Source organism: Benincasa hispida, chromosome 2, assembly GCF_009727055.1.
Source record: "Benincasa hispida cultivar B227 chromosome 2, ASM972705v1, whole genome shotgun sequence".
NCBI classification, from domain to species: Eukaryota; Viridiplantae; Streptophyta; class Magnoliopsida; order Cucurbitales; family Cucurbitaceae; genus Benincasa; species Benincasa hispida.
In genome coordinates, this window is record NC_052350.1 from 37,223,545 (window position 1) to 37,230,309 (window position 6,765).

General features: G+C 40.2%; 1 non-coding gene across 1 annotated transcript; it reads right to left on the reverse strand.

Moving 5' to 3' along the window:
• Window positions 1-6,210: 6,210 nt before the first annotated feature.
• Window positions 6,211-6,317, reverse strand: LOC120072363. The gene has a single exon (XR_005480428.1). It is a non-coding gene; the product is annotated as a small nucleolar RNA R71 (small nucleolar RNA).
• Between the last annotated feature and the right edge of the window lie 448 nt (window positions 6,318-6,765).

A 6,765-nucleotide genomic window follows, 5' to 3' on the forward strand; every position in this document is an offset into this window, starting at 1 on the left:
AAAAAGAAATCATTAAATGGTTAGATGCGGGCATTATCTATCCTATAGCAGATAGCACTGGGTCAGCCCCATGCAATGTGTGCCGAAAAAGGGCAGCATGACGGTAGTCCCGAATGAAAAAAATGAATTAATACCGCAAAGAACCGGCTCTGGGTGGCGCATTTGCATGGATTACCGCAAGCTGAACGTGGCCACAAAGAAAGATCATTTTCCTCTGCCGTTCATTGATCAAATACTAGACTGTCTAGTTGGAAATGGCTTTTATTGCTTTCTGGATGGTTACGCCGGGTACAACCAGATTCTCATAGCTCTAAAAGACCAAGACAAAACCACATTCATTTGCCTATATGGGACCTTTGATTTTCGTCGCATGCCATTTGGCCTCTGTAATGTGCCATGCACGTTCCAAAGGTGCATGATGGCTATCTTTTCAGATTATCTCGAGGACTCTGTTGAAATCTTTATGGATGACTTCTCTGTTTATGGGAATACCTATGAAGTCTGTCTAGCCAACTTGGAGAATATACTAAAGAGATGCGAAGAGACGAATCTGGTGCTTAATTGGGAAAAATGCCATTTCATGGTGAAGGAGGGCATAGTGTTGGGACACAAGGTTTCCCAGGATGGGTCGAAGGTGGACAAAGAAAAAATCGAAGCAATTGAAAAAATTCCACCTTCAATAAGCGTGAAGGTTGTATGAAGCTTTTTGGGGCACGCTGGATTCTACAGACGCTTTGTCAAAGATTTTTTGAAAATAGCATGACCATTGAGTGTGTTGTTAGAGGCTGACAGAAAATTTGAGTTTGACAACAACTTCCTCAACGCATTCAGAGTTTTGAAGAATGCGCTGATTACCGCACCCATGTTGATTGCACCTGACTGGACACTTCCTTTTAAAATTATGTGCGATGCAAGCGGGTATGCGATAGGAGCAGCTCTGGCACAAAAGAGAAAAATAATCTTGCATCCCATCGCATATGCGAGTAAAACATTAAATCCTGCTCAGACAAATTATACGACCACAGAGAAAAAGCTCCTGGCAGTAATTTTTGCGTTGGAAAAATTTCGAGCATATCTTTTGGGAACAAGGGTACTCATCCATTCTGATCACTCGACAATAAAATAATGACAAAGAAGGACACAAAGCCGAGGTTGATTAGATGGGTTATTCTTCTTCAAGAGTTTGATATAGAAATAATTGATCGAAAAGGAATGGAGGACCAAGTTGCGGATCACTTGTCTAAACTGAAAAATCTTGAGGTTGACCGCAATGAGTCTGAGGTGAGTGCGGTGTTCCTGGATGAGCAGTTATACCATATTGAAGAATTTCCCTAGTATGCAGACATAGTTAATTATCTGGTTTGCGAGCAATTTCCTGAAGATTACACCTACCACCAACAGAGGAAGCTCAAATATGAATGCAGACATTATTATTAGGATGAGCCAAATCTGTATAAAAGAGAGGCATACCAGATTTTGCGATTATGTGTACCAAATGCTGCTCAACAATGCATATTATCGCACTGTCACGATTCACCATATAATGGGCACTTCAGAAGAATGCGCACCGCAGCTAAAGTTTTACAGAGTGGGTTCCTTTGTCCTACATTGTTTAAGGATGTAGCTGACTATGCCATGAAGTGCGATTGATGCCAACACACAGGTAACATTTCATGGAAACATGCAATGCCAATGAACACCATCTTGGAGCTTGAATTGTTCGATGTATGAAGGATTGATTTCATGGGACCATTCCCTCCTTCGAATGGTAAGCATTATATTTTATTAGCCGTCGATTATGTATCCAAGTGGGTAGAGGCAATAGTATGTGCCGCAAGCGATGCGGCGGTCGTCTCCCAATTCCTGAAGAAACATATTTTCACTCATTTTGGCACTTCCCGTGCCATCATAAGTGATGAAGGATCCCACTTTATCAACCATAATATCAAGAAGATGTTGTGCAAATACAACATCCTCCATAAAGTGGCAACCGCATACCATCTGCAGACGAATGGTCAGACCGAGGTGTCCAATCAAGAAATTAAGCTGATGCTTGAGAAGGTAGTAAGGCCTTCACAAAAAGATTGGGCAACAAAGCTTGACGATGCGTTGTGGGCATACCTGACTGCATTTAAAACACCTATAGGTATGTCCCCATATGCGTTGGTATTTGGTAAGGCGTGTCACTTGCCTTTGGAGCTAGAATATAAGGCATTGTGAGCGATAAAGAAGATGAACTTTGATTTGAAGAAAGCAGCAAAAGCGTGAAAAATGCAACTGGTCGAGCTAGAAGAATGAAGAATTAACGCATATGAAAAGTCGACGATTTACAAAGAGCGCACCAAGCGCTGGCACGACAAACATATATACGGCAAAAACCTCCAAGTCGGCCAGAGGGTCTTACTCTTCAACTCACGTCCGCGACTCTTCCTATGAAAACTAAAGTCACGTTGGTCCAAACCATTCATAGTTAGACAAGTATTTCTGCATGGCGCAATTGAATTATCAAATGATGATGGAACCAACATATTCAAAGTTAATGGGCAGCGAGTAAAGGCATATCATGGAGAAGGCTCGCATCACCAAGTCGACTACGTGGAATTAAAAGAACTTTGAATAAAGAAAGAAGTAGGTGGTCCCTGCATTATTAGACGTTCGCAATCCATCAGGGACGCAAGTTTTAGGAAGCATGTAATCTTCAACTTTTGTCTACTGTCATGAATTTTCATTACACTATCTCTTTTCAGCTTTATCTGTTCTTATTTTTTTAAAAAAAGGGGGGGAGGGGGGAGATTGTGATAATGATTTTTATTTAAAATAATTTGACATTCTCTCTGTTTTTCTTGCAACGATCGAGGCGCTAGATTGCGGAGAAGTTACGCGAAGAAGCCACTTATCGTACTCCGTCACCGCAAACCAAAGAAAAGAAATCGTCGCAAAGATGGATACATCAATACAAAATGCGGGTGACAACGCAAATTTGGGGGTGTATTCTTCCTTATCTTTATTTCAAATTTTGTGCTATCACATTGCATGTTAGTTTTAAAGTTTTATCACCGCATCCTCTTTGATTACCACAATCATTTGACATAGATAAATTTAGTAAGTTACCGCATGTTGTTTCTTTTCCAAGTATGATTTCAATGATGAAAAATATGCTTCTATGTCTTTCATATATACTATAGTCAACTTAACTTTAAGATAGTCACCTCATTAAATATTTCTAAAAGTTAGGGGTTTGCTACCTTTCTTTCAAACTCTCTTTATGAAGCTTTCTAAGAACATCGCATGATTTCTTTCAATCTTCTGGCAATGCAATGGGAAACCCATGTTGATAAGAGTTAAATTGTGACAGGCACTTACCCGTAGTTGGATGTCCGCATGACACACATGAGGGCAAGCCAAAACGAAAGTAAGTCACCAGGATCAATGCATAAATAAATGATCGCAACTCCCCTGCCAAAAAGGTATGAGTTTAGACTGAGGAAGAGCGCATTGCTCGTAGTTGGATGTCCGCATGACACACGTGGGGGCAAGCCAAAATGAAGGCAAGGCACTTGGATCAACACAAGGTCAGAAAAAAAATAATAATGTCAAGAAATATGCAAGGACAAAATCATTTGTCACCCGGGTGAATTTTTTTTTTTTGAAATAAATCATGCGATGTTCCGAAAATTAGTAAATTCCTTTTGAAGGTTAAGCTTACAGTCCCTAGGTCTTAGAAATATTTTAAGAAGAGACTTGAATAAGATTTAAGGGAATTTTGGTATATAGGATTTGAACGAAGTATCATTTAGAAATCTAGGAAAAGAACATTGCGGTTAACTTGTTAAAGGAAATCTTTAGCTTATGCTTGAGGAAAAATATTTTTTAAATTTGGGGGTGTGATAATGGGCAGAAATGCACGTTATCATAGTGTTAAGTTCTTAAACAATGCTGACTTGCGTTGATAAAACATGTTAAATTGCGTCCAAAAAGCAGTAAGTTTATTATATTGCGGTCGCATGCGTTTATCGCATTAGAACAATTGATTTTTGTATTTTTGTGCAGAATATGCGATGACGCAAGGAAGAAATTGTAATCATAGGAAATCATTGGTCGAGGCAGTATTACCGCAAGGCTTTGTGGTGATTGTGTTCGCAAATATTCGCACGAGAAGGATTGCCGCAACTTGGTCAACGCAAGATGGTGGGCGCATCTGGGTGAAAGGCTAATTAATCGCGATGGGACAGAAAGCTGATCAAAGTCGAATCCGAATTAATTTGATAGCCAATAACGATCACAAGTACATTCAGCTTTTCGGTGAAAAATATTCGACGCATCAGTCAGGAATTAAACTCGTCCCATCTGTACAATCACGAGAGAGAAGCCGACTTTCACCTTGGATGTTCTATAAATACCAAAGGCATCCTTCAGAAAAGGGGTTGATTAGTTGATCAGTTAATCAGTTCACCAGTTTACGAATTTGAGAGCTTAGTTCGTCTTTGTTCATAGTTTTCCTTTCGTTTTAATATAGAGCAAGAGAAGAGTGGTGACGTCGGAAGTCTCTCAAGGAAACTCAAGAGAGATCCTTGAGGCGTAGAAGCAGAGAGTGGGCCGACTCTCGCGAGAGCGAGATTATCTTTTGAGCACGAGTAGAAAAACAGTGGAAAAGCCTGGGCAGCAAGAGATTGCTACTAGGCTCTTTATTCTATACTTGCATTGTTATTTTGTACTTCATCTTTCTCTTTATATAATGGAAGTTCTATTTCTACATCTGTTCACTCTCTTAGCAGGCATGAGTCGCTAAACTAGTTGAATGGCTTGAGAAGAACTAAGTTAACATGACCCAGGAAGTTCATTTCTTGTGATTGTCTTGTTTTATATTGTGTCAAATACCCTTTAGAGCTACTCAAGAAAGAGCTAAAGAAAGAACCTAATGACTCGAGAGAGCCAGGTTAGATTCTGGACTCAAGAGAGCAAGATTAGAATTGCATAAACAAGAGATAGGGACTTAGAGATAAGATCTGTTGACTTAGAGATAAGATCTGTTTGTCAACCTGCATTGCATGCATCCTAGAGATGGGAATGATATTATGCGGTCGTCTTATTTGTGTGTGTGTCATTTTTTCATCGCATAAATAAGAATAGAGGCTTATGTGTAGGTCCTATAGACTTAGCACATATATCGCATGTGTTCTAGCCTTAGAAGTCGTGGCATTCACACCGAGAGGTGGTTTACTGTTGTATGCATGTTGCATGATCGCATAGCATGAACGCATCCTAGGAAGTGTTAGCCGAAACTTTTCTTAACCCGTTCACTGTATACTCATCGCATTTCCCTTTTAATCAACTCTTTTCAAACTTCGCTGCATTTTTTTTATTTTTCATTAACGCAAACATCAATCCCAACAATTTATTTATTTTTCCGGTTACCGCAAAGTTTGCATAAAAATTACCAACACGACCTGTTTTCACAAGTCCCTGAGTTCGACCATGGACTTATCAGAAAACTCAATGGAATTTACACTTGGATTCTGCTGAGGAAACTTGAGTGCTCAATGTAATATCACCATCACATATCATCCATAATTCACTTCATAAAACCAAGCATCAAGTTTTTTGCGTTGTTGTCGAGGACTTCAGCAAAATAGTGTGCTAACGGTAATTTTTTGATTTCTTTGCAGACTCTTAATCTCTGGCGAATTACGACCCAGAGATTGAGAGAATGTTTAGACGGAGACTGAGAAATCGCCAATAGCAACCATAATCAGATAAAGAAGAGATGGCAGAGTAGCTTGGAAATGGAGCACTAAATGAAACAATGTCATGGCGAATCCAATCCTGCTGGCAAACGATCGCAATAGACCCATTAGGGACTATGCATTGCCAAACCTCTATGATTTCTCTCTAGGAATCATGAGGCCTGCCCTCGACGGAAGCCGATTCGAAATGAAGCCGGTGATGCTGCAGATGATCCACATTGTAGGAAAATTCAGAGGAAGGTGTGGCGAGGATCCGCACGCCCACCTCCGAAGATTTATTGAAATATGCAATACCTATGTGTTCCTGAACATCTCTGCCGAAGAAGTTTGACTAACTTTGTTCCCATTTTCTTTGTGTTATCAGACTAGGAAATCGATATATTCTCTTGAGCCGGGAGAGATCACTTCTTGGGAACAGGTCGTGGTGAAGTTTATGAAGAAATACTTTCCACCTATTGAGAATGCCAGACGAAGGAAACTCATTACAAATTTTGAACAGGACATGGACAAATCGCTCAGCGATGCTTGGGAGAGGTTTAAAAGGTTGGTCAGGGATTATCCACACAATTGTTTGCCAGATTGCCTTCAAATGGAAATTTTTTATCATGGTTTGAATCCTGCTTCGCAGACCTCTGCCAATGCTGCAGCTACCGGTGGTCTGCTTGACACAATGTATGACGAGGCGAAGAATATCTTGGATCGCATCTCTACGAACCATGAAGATTGGAGAGAGAGTGATCAGAGATTGAGAATCAAAGACAATGACTCAAGTAATGGTGCTATTGCTTCATTACAAAATCAGATGACTGAATGATGAACTTAATCCAGGGAATTGCGATCAGCAGCCCAATATCGCAAAATAGGCAAATCAACGTAATTAGTCAAAACACCTCAAGGTGTGCGACTTGCGGTGATAGGCACGCAATGAAAGATTGCCCGCAAAATCCACAATCCATTTACTTTGTGAAAAATAATCCCTTTTCGAATACCTACAATCCTGGGTGAAGAAACCACCCCAAAT